A 15,502-nucleotide genomic window follows, 5' to 3' on the forward strand; every position below is an offset into this window, starting at 1 on the left:
AGCTCCTTGCTACTACTTTACAAGTTGTGTGACCTTGGCTAAATCATTCAACCTCTCAAACTTGCCTCCTCATATATAAGATGCAGCTAATAATATCATAGTCATTCCATTGAGTTATAATGGAATCCAATTGGATAATGCATGTAAAACACTCAGCCTAATTTAGTAAGGACACAATTAATATTAGCATTCAGCTGCTCTCTTGCCCACCCCCCTCAGAAAAGCAGAGTTGCAATAAAAATGTTACAAGTGAAAAAAGAAACCAAGGCCTTATTTTACTCCACTGCAATTATATACACACCAATCTGTTTTGCCCAAAGCTCACTGGCTCATCATCTGAACAGAAAGATATCAAATCATGGGATTTAGAAACTCAGAGAGAATCTTTTCTGAAATCCCGCTCAATCTTAGAAATGAAATGGAGGTTCAAAAAAGGAAAATTGACTTCCAAAAGTTGCAAAGCTTATTTAATGCAGATCCAACAGTAGAATCTAGATCTCTAGGCTTATAATCTGATGCTCTTTCAACTACTAAGAAACACACACTTTTTTAAGTCAGTTCAGCACCATCTCATATGTTAGAAATATAAAAATGAATCACTAGTGATATTGTTCCAAAGTGTTTGACTGATTATATTAATTGAAGTAAACTATCTATAACTAAGCTTAAAATTCAAGTAAAAGCAAATGTATATGCTACTGAATATGTACATATTGCTTAAAAATAACATTAAAACAAGAAAATGCTCTTATGAGTTAAATTTTTAATGTAAAATGAATTTTTTAAACTTATTAAATTCAGAAAATCAATGGACATTGATTAAAGATCAGCAAAAACTTGGAAAAATAAAATAAGGATTTTAAAACCCTAAAACACACATTTTCTGCCTTTAGGAAGATCCCATTTCCTGATGGATCAGATCAAGGATCATTGTATCACCTTCTAGTTAATAATTTTTAAGTGTGACACAAATGTGAGTAATACAGTGAATACCCTCATTCGTTGGATAACTATTGATTGAGCATTTCCTTTGCTCCAGTAATGATGATAGGAGCTGGAGCCATAATGGTAAAATAAGATATGGTCCCTGTCCTCCAGAATCTTAGATGACAGGACAGGGAGAGAAGATATCACAAAACTAAGATCCAAGATAATGGACACCAACAGCTAACATTTAGGATCATTGATATCAATAGCTAATATTTATTCAACACGTAGTATGTGCCAGACAGTATGCTAAGCACTTTGAAGCACTTTCAGGCTGTTTCACAAAACCCTATGAAATGACTGCTATTATAAGCCTCATTTGCCAAGTCAGTACTCTGAAGGCAAAAACTTATTAGAAAGTAGGGGAGGTAGGATCCAAATCCCCATTTGCTGCATCCGAGCCCTGTCTGTTATCACTGCTTTAGTGACAGATGGAGGATACACTGTGCTGTGGAATCCATAGCACCCAGTATTGGTGGATAAGGGATCAGGATTCCTAGAGAACACAACACGTACACTGAGACCTGACAGAGAAGGAAAAGAAACACCTTCCATACCTTCCAGGTGGACAAACCCGAGTAAGAGAAACCACCTTCTCATTGACCTTAAAATTACCCTAAAAACGTGGCCTTCAACTTCTTTCATGGGATGGCCTCGAGTTGTCTGTAAACACTGCTTTTACACTTCAATTATAATTTAACATTTTTTAATTGCTTCAAAGAACCAAGTTCACCTTCCCTGCTGGGCCTCTGGGCATGCCATTCTTCTGCCTAGATTAGAACTCTTCCCCAGCTAGTTCTTAGTCATTCTGCAGGTTTCGGTGTAGATACCGTTTTCTCCAGGGAGTCTTCTAAGAGCTCTGTCCAGACCCTTGTCAAATTGTGTTTTGGGTCCCTACCATGCCTGCCTATGGCCTCTTGCATTTCTGTCACCACAGAACTATGTAGACTGTTAAATACACATTCAAATATCTACCTTGTATATGATACTGAAAACTCCATTGAGCAAGGTCTATTTGATTCATCAATGTAATCCAATCCCAGGGTCTGGCACAATGTCAAGCACATAGTAGGCACTCAATAATTATTTGTAGAAAGAGTTAAAAGATCTAAGTTTATAGAGTAACATCCCCATCTTGTGGCCTTTTGGAAGAGTCTAATGAAGTCCTAATACCCTGCTGTGTTTTCAATAACAAAAGCACAGGTGGGCCCTGGCAATCCTTGCTCCAGGCACTGAAGGAAATGAAAATAAAAGTGATATACCACCTGTAAGGTCCATGTTACCTACCTTTAGTTGACATAAAACAGGAGAAATATTTGGAAGGGAATACACCTGGAAGTACAGTTGTAATTAGCAGTGAAAATATACTCAAATCAGACAAGCCAGTCCCCTTGCCTACTTCCATTTTTGAAGCAAAAGATTTTATTCAGTTTTGCCTTCTGGAAGGACATTTTCCAAGCACATATGTCCTCATGAACTGAGTCATTCTCAGTCAGACTCACGACCTTCCTAGAACCATAGCACCTCAGATGTGAAGGAAAGAGGCCATATTTAGAAAGAAAGTACCCAGCTAGCGAGTGGCACTGCTAGGCCAGAACCCAAACCAGCTGGCTGCTTGGGTTTGTTAATAATTAAATGATGAAATAATGATTAGTTAGTGTGCCATGAAATGGAATGATGGAATGTATTATTATTATTACCTGCTACTACTATTACTATTACTACTACTACTACTACTACTACTACTACTACTACTACTACTATGACTACTATTGACTTATCATAATTAGAATGTAATTTTTCTCTGAGTGGTCCATAAGAGGGTGGTGGCACATAAACTAAAACAATGCCCCAAGTGGGATGCTTTGAAAAAGTGTAGTTATGCCCCAAATAATCTTCTACAACTTCAAAATCTTAGATCATTTAAAGGGAAATGAAGCTTCAAGGAAGGCTGGTTTTAATTAAAGTGAATAAAAAATTGAACAAGGCTTTGACTTTGACTTTGACTTTCCCCCTTCACTCACACTTACTGAAGCACTTCCTGTGTGCCACAGACTGAAATGACATGGGTTACTCTTCTTACTCTCCCAAGCACCGTGGGAAGTAGAGACAGAAGGGCTGAGAGAACCATTTAAAGTCTCTAGTGAGTAAATGTGGATCTGAGATTCCAGGGGCCCAAGTGAGGAGCTCCTGCTTTTGTGGCCCTTTGAAAAGCCAAAAATTAAGCCCTCCTTCTACCAGTTTGTCACCATAAACCCTTCTTTTGAAAATGTGTGAAATGTATGGCCTCACTTCCTTTCAGATAGACACTCTGTGTGGATATTCTCTTAGTCTTTTCACTTAATAGAGTTTTCTGGCATAAAAATAAGCCAAAGTTAAGTCAAAAGAGCACTGGATTTGACACTGGAAAACAAAGATTTCAGAATACTTGGATTTTCAAGTTTATCAAAGGTCACTTAACCTCCTTCAAAGTTTCCTAATCTGTAAAATGAGAGCAACATCTATTTCACAGAGTTGTTGAGAGAGTTTAATAAAAGAACATATCTTAAAAGGCCTGAGACATGCTGGGTGCTCAAACATTGTTTAATTCCAGTGACCACTGTCACCCCCGCCCCCATTCCCCTAGTGAAAGAAGCCTGCGTATAAGGAGTTGGTCACTAAAATTGATAGAAGGAATTTTGTGACTATTTTAAAACACTCCTGAAGGCCCCACCAAAGCCCAGCAAAATATTTTCCTTTAATTTAGCCTCCTAAGCATACCAAACCAGGCACATTTCTGATCATGGGCCTACATTTGTTTAGCTCAGCTTTAAAAGTTAAATGACTCTTTAAGTCATCAATAAATGTAGAGGAAGCAAACAAGCCCAAATGAAAACATTCTTCATTTATTTTTCATGTAGAATCAATCAACCAATGATGAGATTCATTCATTCAGAACTCTGCAAACATTTATTGAGTGCCTACTATATTTGCTTTTAATAAAATATAATGCAAAGTGTTCAGAATATTTGGAGATCGGTAAAGTTCATATAAATTGTAAATATTTTTATTCCATCTCCAATCATTCTCCAATAAAGAAATTCAGAGAGAGACGAGCTTAATCTGTCTGTGAGAAGCACAGAAATGACTGAACTCTCCAAGGTGACAACCTTTTCTTGCTAATGAGGCCTCCTCCTCTACCACAACTTCCTCTTCCCATTGCCTTTGGTAACAGCCACCTCCCTGTTCTGATTGAACCACTTGCACAATATGTTTAAGATTATGAATAAGTTTTCTTTACCCCATACTCTGCCCATTGGCACAGCCCAAGGACATGAAGTCAAACAAACATAAATAGGCAAATGTTCTCTTATCTCTTGCCTTAAAGATAAAATAAAAAAAAAAATGATTGAGAGAACATAAGAAGTCACCTGCTCTGAATGTTAACAAAAATCAGGAACCTCAGGACTTTGAATACTGCTGCAAGCCTGAGCGCACAGTTCAATATTACTTGATGCAGGCAAAATAGGCTTTAAGAACCAGAGTCTAATTCAACAAAGCTCTTAACCTTCCCCTTTACTAATCTGTAAAATAGGGGTGGCACTGGCCTTTCACTTCTCTATGGGTCAGGAAAATGGACAGAGGCGAAAATGGTGTGTCAAGTGAAGAGAACCACCCCAGTGTTCCATGAGTCTTACTGCACAGTTTTGACCCCAGAAATCTCTTATGCCTTCTATATTGTTTGCTTTCAGGAGACAGGAGAGGGGGATAATGAGAAGTAGGATTAAGTGCAGGCAGAAAAATGCCCCCAAAGATGTCCACATCCTCATCCCTGTAACCTGTAAATATGGCCCCTTACATGATAAAATGAACTATATAGGTATGACTAAATTAAGCACCTGGAGATGGAAGATTACTCTGGATTATCTGGCTGGGGCCACTGTAATTGCAAGTGGCCTTACAAGAGGAAGGTAGGAGGTTCAGGGTCAGTAATGGAAGATGGGACAGTAAAAGCAAGAAGGCAGAGTGATCCAAGGAAGAGGCCCCAAGCCAAGGAGTGAGGGTGGCCTCTGGAAGCTGGAAAAGACACAGAAACAGACTTGCCCTCAGGCCTCCAGCATGACCCAGCCAGAGAAGCTGGGTTTAGACTTCCACCTCCAGAACAGCAAGGTAATAAATGCGTGCTGTTTTAGGCCACTGAGTTTGTGGTAATTTGTTACCGATAAAAGTGGGTAGCTATGTTCTCTAATAAAAAGAGCAAAAGACCAAGGGTCAGAAAGACTTTGGTTATGGTTTTAAGATTGGCACTACCAGGGTGCCTGGGTGGCTCAGTCACTAAGATTTGACTGTGGCTCAGGTCATGATCTCACAGTTGTTTGAGTCCCACATCTGGTGAGCTTGAGTCCCTCTTAGGGTGAGCATGATCCCTGCTTTGGGTAAAACATGAGCCCCAGGTGAGCCCCGCTTCCATATCTCTCTCTTTCTCTCTCTCACTCTCTCTCTCTCTCTCTCTCTGCCTCTCACTCACTTTCACCCTCTCTTTCCCTCAAAAAAAAAAAAAAAAAAAAAAAAGATGGGCACCACTAGCCATGGGGCCCTAAATGAATCACATTACCACTCAGAACTATCCATACACCACAGGGTTTAACTGGCTAATGCTTTAGTCCCTTCCAGTCCTGAGAGCCTATAATGGGAACAGTGGTAAGTGTATAGAACAACTCAGGCATCCTCCTCATCCTCCAGATTATATTGTAAAATTTAGTTTATATTCTCCCTTCCATACCATAACTCAAATGATTATAGAGCCAGACTACAAATCCCAGACATTAGGACTAAAGATACAGTGGCATACAAAATTTATTTCTAAATCCTGGGATGTATTTGCCTAGTACACAAGATTTTTTAAAACACATGGTGCTTGCCTTAGGTAGTTTTATTTCGGAGAAGGAGCTTCTTAGTTCTGGCCAAACATATGGTCTGGCAGCTCCACTACACCCACTGAGTGTTTATCTTCTCCGCTCTGTGCAGTAATTTTAATAAAAACCCTGTACCAGTCCTCACCCCAGGTGGGGAGCCTGTCACACCTGTCTCTTCCTGACAGACTGTTGAACATGGATGCCTTCCAGCAACTAAAAGTCATTATTTTGCCTCCTCAACCTTTCTGCTTTTGCTCCAGGTAGCTGTTGCGCAGCATAGTATATTTAGAAACATGATATCAGCTATTTCTTATCTTGCTATCTTTAAGATGTCATGTGTCTTGGAATTTCCAACAAAATAGATCTCTTTGTAGCACTCCCTATTCTAGACACACAAAAGAAAATTAAATGGATTAAAGGAATCCCATTATTTTATCTGTGTTTCATCATCTTCAGAATAAATAAACCCATCCAGGCGCTTGGTGCTGGAAGTAAGCTAAGGAGGACAGCCAGGTGATGCTTTTTGCCCTTCACTGGCCCTGTACAAAGGATTTTTTTTTTTGTCCAAGACTGAGCTGTTAATTGCTTTTGACCAGACAGATCCTGTGAGAACATTTTCACCCAAATCAAATAAAAACAAAAAATATTGTGAGCATACATTTAAGAACCTGATTCCAGTGTATTTTGTCAACTTAACATAAGGAAAAGAAAGAGTTAGGTTTTTGTATTTCTTTCTCTCAGGCTTTTAGAGGGGCGGGTTTTCTGTACCGAACATCTTGAGGAATCTGGAAGCTTCTGAAAGTTTAAAATAATAAAAGGGGGGGGTGGTCTTTTAGAATGTGACATTAAAAAGATGATAAAAATTATTTAAGAGATTAAGATATGAGACATGCTAAGAGATTAACCTTCACAGTGCACAAAGGTCTAACCTTTGTGATACTCCTCCTGAAGGCCAGATGATAATTAAATTCTTTTCTCTCTCTTCCCTTTACTTGTACGATCTGAATCACTTACTTCATCTTATCCTGCACTTGCAGGCCTGTTCCATCCAGCAGGGGAGCTACATGAAGATGAGGAGGGCAAATAACCCACACCAGAGACACAAAGGCAGAACTCTGCAGGCACAAGGCATAAGAGAAACTCGATAGTATCCTTCTCTATAGATAACCACTTACCTCCTTGAGAAGGGTTTAATTTTCTATTTATGGAAGTTATTCCACTTTCTTTTTCTATTTTTTACTTTGTTATATAAAAAAGAAGATGAGTAAAAAAACCAACAATCAAAAAATATCTGTGCCCTCGAGGGCCACGCAGCCCTCGATTTTTTGTGGTTCACTGTCCCTAGATAGAAATCGAATGTTATCCATGAATCAGTCTTGTAAAGGTCAAGGCTCTTGGTTGCAAACAATGGAGACCAAATATCACTAACTTAATGAAGCGGTAAGGCATTTATTAAACGAATATTGTGTTGCTAACTCAATCAACAGGAAGGCTAGAGAGCTCGGGCTCAGAAAACAGGGGGGCCAGAGTACAGTGAACAGCAGGGAACCAGGAACATTCTATCAGGAGGCCACCACCAGACACCTCATATCCTTGCCTCTAGAATCTTGACACCAAGCACTGCCATTGCTGAGCTCCATGAAATCACCAAGCTAGGAAGTGGTGCTACTACTTTTTCACTAGTTCTGTGACTTTGTCCACTACCCCAGGAACACTAGAATGCTCCTCAAGCCTAGGTAATGGAGGCTTATCCCAGCACAGGGGGCCAGGGAGGAGTGTTTGCCCATTTTAGCTTCTATAATGGGAGGTGAGGTCTCTCTTCCACCAAGGTTCACATTCTGGAGGATTTCCCACAAATAGAAGGGTGTTTGAATGCAAGGTGGCCAAGCGATACCAGATGTCCAGCACCATCCAGTGCTTTTCTTATTTGATTTCTACATTCAGTCCTTACTCAAAAAAACTCCTGCTTCATAATGAAATATTCTTCAAACAATCAAGATATTTCCAGCCCCTCCAACAAAGGAAGGCAACCTTCAGCCTTGCTAGTTACTGCCTCTAGATCAAAGTCTGAGATCTCTGAGTAATCTTTTTTCCTCCATCTGTTAAATGCCTACTTAATATTCTGCAGCATATAACCAAAAATGTAAAGTTATTCAACATTTAGAAATGGTGTGGGGAAGAGGTAGGAAAGAAAAAAAATTAGTTAAAATACACAAATCTATACATGACATGGCAAAGAGGGAAACCATGGTCACAGGATATATAGTTGATGGTTATGATTTTTCCCTGTATCACACATTTTGTTTGCCCTTTGTCTTTAATCAGCATTGTAACTGGTATGGGGTCTTTAGCCGCATGAATGACACAAACCTTCTTTCTCACCTGGAGTATCTCAGTCCTATGGGTTGGTCTATAAGGGGTGTTTGCAGTATTTCAGTAACTCACTTAACTAAATAAAGTGATAATAGGATGCTGCCCAGGGAATTACCTGTACTCATCTCTATCTCTCTTGAGTAAATGAAACTGTATTCTCAGTAGTCAGAATCCATCACCCCAGTTTACCACCATGATCCTCCTTTTCCTGTTTTCCCAGAAGAATGAGTGGTCTGAAATGGTCATTGTTAGTTTCCAGTTCAGTTGAAAATTATTGCTATTTCCTGTGAAAGAAGTATTTCTCCTTGGGATATGATAATTAATAAACTAACAGAATCCAAAGCAACAGAAGGACAGAAAACAAGGTTTATAAGTGGGTTATTAGGCAGACTAGGTAGGATCCACCTTACTTCCAGTTCATCATTCTTAGACATGCACATTCTGGCTATGGGAGAAAGAACACCATATTTCAGTTGTCAGTTCAGAGCACATTCTGAATTTTGTACGACAGTATCCAACTTCACTAGACATTGCCACTAACATTGAGTACCGCATAGTCCATTGCACCATTCCATAAAGTGAAGTGCTTCTAGTTATAAAGATATAAATTTAGTGAATTCCATGAACATCAACCATTTACTTGTTTCTCATACTACAGCTTAACTTTCACTTGGCCCTTCCTACCATATAGTCTTTACTTCATGAATCAGAAAACTAATGAAGATAGATGTCCATCACTTGGGATACTATTCTATGTAATATGTATACTTACTCTCTCTCTCTCTCTCTCTCTCTCTCTCTCTATATATATATATATATATATATATATATATATATATATAGATATAAACTTACAGGAACTAGATAAATAACCATGTACACAAACACACTGAACCTATGATGAGGTAGATCTGGGTTAAAACCCTATTATATGGCTTTTTCAAACATCCATTCTTCTTAGTAGACCTAAGTGAAATTTGAGGTACCAGATATTAGCCTGAATTAGAACCGTTGTAAAATCTTCTCCAGAGTAACTGGGTATTTCCCTTTCTCTGAGAACTATTTACCATGGTAAATGGCTACTAGCCCTTAAAGAACAAGTAGTGCTTAGTGTATGTAAAGAGTACACACTTGTGACTTTCTAATATATCCTTTTTAAAAAATTTTTTAAACATTTATTTGTTTTTGAGAAACAGAGACAGAGCACAAGTAAGGGAGGGGCAGGGAAAGAGGGAGAAGTAGGCTCCAGGCTCTGAGTTATCAGCACAGAGCCCAACATGGGGCTTGAATCTACAAACTGTGAGATCATGACCTGAGCCAAAGTTGGACACTCAGCCAACTGAGCCACCTAGGTGCCCCTCTAATATGTCCTTTCTGAGGGGTCCCAGCCCCACTTTTGTTCACAGGTCTCCAGGTGTGTGATGTGGCTCAGGGGTAGGCAATGGGTGAGGGGACACTATTCTATCATAGAAACTCATCAGGCCTCTTTTCACCATACCTACAGATATTTTTTTTACTTAAATACATCAAGGACCACAGAGGACTTCCAATTAGGTATCCAATGATCAATTCTCTACCTCCAAAATCTGTATGAGTCACACTCTTCCAAAGACAGCCATCATCCAAGCTGCCTGTTACAGTAACCACACCACTTTGCCTCTGTCAATAAACACCATTACCTGGCCTGGGCATCTGGGCGCTTCCCATCCCCACTGAGTTTATGAGTCCATTTCCCTGTAGCACTTCCCACTGCCATCTCAGCTACAGAAAAGAACCCCTGATCTACTTCTCAAAGCTGCTTGCCTCATCATTGTTTTACTCAAGGCCTTGGTGAAGACAGTTTCCTCTGAGGCCTCCTGGAAGGCATACTTATAGGATTCACACTTGATTAATGTAATCAAAGAATTCTATCTTTGTAGACAAAGGCTGCCTTGCACTATTCTCTGACAGATCAACTTTATTTACTCTAGATCTCTATGAAACCCAGTTTTCACTCAACTAGCCAAATTGACATTGAGAACTACTTCCAGCTGTTTGGTCTAACACACAGGATCCAGAATCCATGGGGTATGTGCCTGCATTCATAAATTCAGTGTGATCTGTAATAATGGTCTGTTCTTCCCCCCTTGATACAGCTTCCTCAGAAGTCGTTTCCCTGCAGATTTTGCTGACATGAATTAGCTAGCTAAGATATTTAATTCTTTCCTTAAGTCACCTTCCCCTCCTGTGTTTACTTTTGTAATTTCCCAAGCACCCACTCCTCCATCACCTACATTCAAAACACTTTGGTTTCAAGTCTAAAGACTTCACTAGGGTGAGTAAGTGCAAAGAGAGTAAGTGCTCCTTCCAAGGCGACTCCCTCAACGGACTGTGAAGTAAAGTTGCCTTACTCCCTGAAATTCAACAATGCTTACAGAAATATTTTTGCATATTTTACAGGTGTTTCAGATGTTATGAATTGAGAGGATTACTCTGGACAGCAAAAGCACCATATTCCTGTAAAACTCTCCTGCAACATTTGATGCTTGTAATCAATGTCCTATTTGGAAGCCTTTCTCCTTCAATCCTTCTGTGTCATTTCATGTTCCTGGTTTTGCTTTTCTCCCTCAATTTCTGGCCATTCATCACTATTCTGAGATAATCTTTTTCTTCTCTATCTTCTCTCTTCTCTTCCCATAGTTCCAACCCCAAGCAATTATTTATTTTTCACCCATAGCTACATGCCTAGGTTTTTTCTCTCTTCCAAACTCCACTCCCACATTTCCAGCTGCACAACAGACACCCCAAAATTACCATTGGAATATGAAACCTCTAAGACTGAACTCTCCATCTTCCTATAAAATAAGTTTACCATTACCCAAATTAGGTTCTGGGAATCATAGTTGAGGTGTTCTCCCTCACTCACACCATTTATGCCAGCTCCTTTCAAATGTCTCATAGTTTCTAGAAGCCATACCATTTTATACCATTTTCTGCTAAAATATTTTCAAAAGGTTCCCATTGCCTTGAAGCAAACAAAACAAAACAAAACACCCATATAGTATAAAAGGTCAGGCTAGCAGTAATCTACTCTGTCTTTTCCCAGCTGTCAGTCTCTAAGCAGATTTCCAGATCACCTCAAGTATCTACTATGTCTGATACTCACCCTTCATGAATTCACTTCATCATCTCTGGTCATGCTATTCCCTCCATCTTGCCACTCCCAACCCTCCCTTCTCAACTGAATTAGGTAAAGAACTCAAGAACTGGAGGATAGATAAAAGAGAGCCAGAGGGGGAGAATGTAACAGTGATGTCCTTGAGAGGTATCCTATGCTTACCCATTTCCTTTCCTAAATTATAAGGATGAGGAGGGGTAAAGATTACAAAAACCTCCAGATAGATGTTTAGGAGACATAGAGCAAGAGGAATCTGTGCTCTATGTCCAGTAGAACCCTGCAAATTGACAAAATCTCAGTGTTCCTAACCTCAGCATACATGAGAGAACCCAGCAGACATAGCAGTGAAGTAGGAAATCCAGATGAGTCTACGTGGTCTCATAGAGGGCCTGCGAGCACATTCAGTGTCAGACAAGAGAATGAATGACTTCAATGCACCAAAAACAGTATTTCAGAGCACCAAACAGCATGGAAGAGGTGACTTGTCACTGACAACCTCTCAGTGGCTGAGAACATTATTATGTTTGGAATGGAAGACACAGGAATCACCTGGGTCTAATAACTCAAGACCAACATGAATGAGAATGTCTCAGCTGATGTCAGAGAGGTCAGTCACAAAGACCCATGCCTATGGCCCTTTTCAATGTCTGAATATCAAAAAGTTACTCTGCCTTCTCTCAACACCCTTCTTCTTTTCATGAATATAGCCTTGGGTTGGGGAGGGGAAGGGTGCTAAATTGATGGAGATCTAACATCTGCTACCTAGCAGGGTGAGAACTCTGAACATAAATTAAACTCATTTACAAAACAATAAAAATAATCATTTCTTAACCACCTGATTTTGTGTTTGAGATCCATATCTGCATATGTGTTATGTATACATCTATGTGCATATATATTTTTTCTTTTATCCATAAATCATCAATGTGTGTCTTGGTCCATTTAGGCTGCTACATCAAAGTATTACAGACTAGGTGGCTTATAAACAATAGAAATTTATTTCCCACAATTCTGAAGACTGGGAAGTCCAAGATTAAGATGCCAACAGATGTGGTGTCTTCTGGACTTGCTTCCTGATTCATAGATGGCAGTTTTCTTGCTGTGTCTTCATGTGCAAAAGGAGCAAGGTAGCTCTCTTCTAAAAGGGACATTAAAATCATCCCTGAGATGGGTGCCCAGGTGGCTCAGTCGGTTGAGCATCTGACTTCAGCCCGGGTCATGATCTCGTGGTTCCTGGCTTTGAGCCCCATGTTAAGGCTCTGGGCTGACAGTTCAGAGTGTGGAGCTTGCTTCGGATTCTGTGTCTCCCTCTCTCTCTGCCCCTCCCCTGCTCATGCTCTGCACACCCCTGCCCCAGTAAATAAATAAATAAATAAATAAATAAAAATTATTCCTGAGGGTTCCATCCTCATGACCTAATCAATGCCCAAAGGCCCCACCTCCAAATACTACCACATCAGGAATTAGATTTCAACATATGAATTGGGGGAGGGGGCACAAATATTCAATCCATAACAATGTGGTTATACACACTGTGACAAAAAAATCTGTCAGAGGAGTTTGTGACTACAGAACATCATTCTAAATACTTCTAGACATGAAAATCAACCAACTGGCAAAACAAACTAAAGTCCTCTGTGGGAAACACTATCCTTAAGGGCCTCTAGGAAGTCATTTTCTAAACTTTCTTGAAAACTCAAGTAAGAGTTTATTATAAATAATAGAATCTGACAGCACTGGGAGGCAATTTGTAAATTCCATTCCATGATGAAATCGTGCAGCTGGAAACTTGAGGACTAGACTAAATAAAATGACCTTAGAGGGCACTTCAAAACAGCAACCCTCATTATATTTCTGGATCCTAATTTTCCTACTTCCTATATAATTTCAGGACATTTAAACTTCCAATTGCAAGAAGAGATCAGATAAAAAATACTCAGGAATTTAAGACACAACTATAGAAAATACATATCAAAATATGTACATTGACATATATATACACATATATAGTAGTAAAAATACATAAATATATAGTACATAAGAACTTTTTTAAACCCTTTATAGTTTTGTCTCATTTTTAAAGTATTTTGATATGTGTGTATGTGTGTATATATGAATCAGTGGAGACATACTGATTTATATAAGATCATTGAAAAAGTAGCTTATTGATGTAGAAAACCAGCAGAAAATACAGGAAGACATCTAATTATAAAAGATGAGAACTATAAGTGGAAAAAATTGCATAATGACATTGAAGCTGAGTCAAGGGAAATCTCTAAGCTCTTCTTTTAAGAAAAACTGTTATACAGATTTCATTGAAATTATACTTCACAACATGTTAATTCCCTGTCCCTAAGGGGTTCCATTTTGCATAGAACCTAAATAAACTGCCTGAAAAAAATTTGCTGAGATTGGATTTAATTACCAGACCTAGTTCTTTAGTAATGAAAATGCAGCCAAACAACTGGGAGAAACTGCTGACTGAATAGAGACCTGAGTGACCTAGCTAACTGGAAGGGAACAACATTTTTGATTAATTGAAAGGACAAACACTTCATCTTAAAATATCTAAAGGTGAGACTTGTCACACTAAATAAATCTATAACACTGTTTGATAGCACTTTCCCAATAACCCTGTGGAGTACCTTTTCATATGATAATATATTAAATAGCAAGAAGCATAATTTTGCAGGCACCTTTCTACACCCAAAGTAAAATTTAGTGTTTTTAAGAGGCTCCTGGATAGGCATTTCTACTACCCATAAAAACAATTTCTTACATTTTGCAGGGTTATTTTTACTGCAAAGGTCACCATTGTAATTGGTTGCAGTACTTTGTATGGATACTTTTATATGGACTGGGTTAGAGACTGCCAAGTGAAAAATCATTTTGGGAGCATCTAAGTGGAGTTGTGCATGTCTTCACAAGATAAACTGGCTCCATAGCAGTGAACTGCAATGATTCTAGATGTTATTTCAAACATGAAAATGTTGTAATTCTTCCTTCTACAAAGCTATCCTGAAATCAGCAACAATTAGTATGCTTGTTAAAAAAAGAGGTGATATTACTGATATTAATAATTCAATGCCACATTAGAATCAAGTTTATTATCACTCAACAAATCTTGAAAATGACATGCAGCCTTTAAGTGGTGTATTTTGCTTGTATGTTATAATGTTTTAAAATATTGTATGATCTGTTCAGATATGTTTCTTAAACAATAAGAGGGGAAAAAAGATTTGGCTACTTTAAGAAGTCACTGCAGAACTTGTTTATGAAAATGAAATATCACTAACTAGGGGGAAGTTATTTAAAGGGACATAAAATGTTGTTGCCAAAGTAACATCCCCCGATTGGAGGGAAATCATGACGGGGAATCATGCTGCAGAGAGAAAAACATCTCATTTTTCTTTCTTCTCTATCCTCAGAGTCACATGGAACAAATATGGAGTCAAGTGTCACATAAAGAAGCTGAGGGACTAGCAGAAACACATTCAAAAATGAGCAACCGGAAGGAGAGGAGTCTGGAGACCAAGTCACAGGATGTCTAGTTTGGAGAGGGTACATTTAGGGGGAAATACAGTCACTAATTCAAATATTTGGAGTCCTTTTTTTACATTCAATTTACTTAAACTAAAACCAAAAACAGCTCACCTATTTCCAACGCCCATCCCTCCCACCCTCTGCTTCTGGCAACTACCAACCCTGTTCTCTGTATCTATGAGCTTGGTTTGATGTAAAAAACTATTTTTCAGATTACACATATATGAGAAATCATATGGCATTTGTGTTTCTCTGTCTGACTTATTTCACGTAGCGTAATGTTCTCAAGGTCCATCCATGTCACAAAATGACAAGATTTCCATTTTTTATGGCAGAATAAATCCCATGCTATCTAAATACCACATTTCTTGCTCTATAATGTAGAATGTGTCTTTAAGTGTGTTTGTGCAGTGACATAAAGCAAAATCTACCCACATCTGGGCAAGCAGCTAAAGGCAGCATCCCGCAGCAACTGCAAGCCGTGGCCTCCTCCTGCATATTATTATTCCCTTGATTTCCTTGTGGGGGACTTTGCTCTCTTTTCCCT

Source organism: Suricata suricatta, chromosome 4, assembly GCF_006229205.1.
Source record: "Suricata suricatta isolate VVHF042 chromosome 4, meerkat_22Aug2017_6uvM2_HiC, whole genome shotgun sequence".
In the NCBI taxonomy this organism is placed as follows: Eukaryota; Metazoa; Chordata; class Mammalia; order Carnivora; family Herpestidae; genus Suricata; species Suricata suricatta.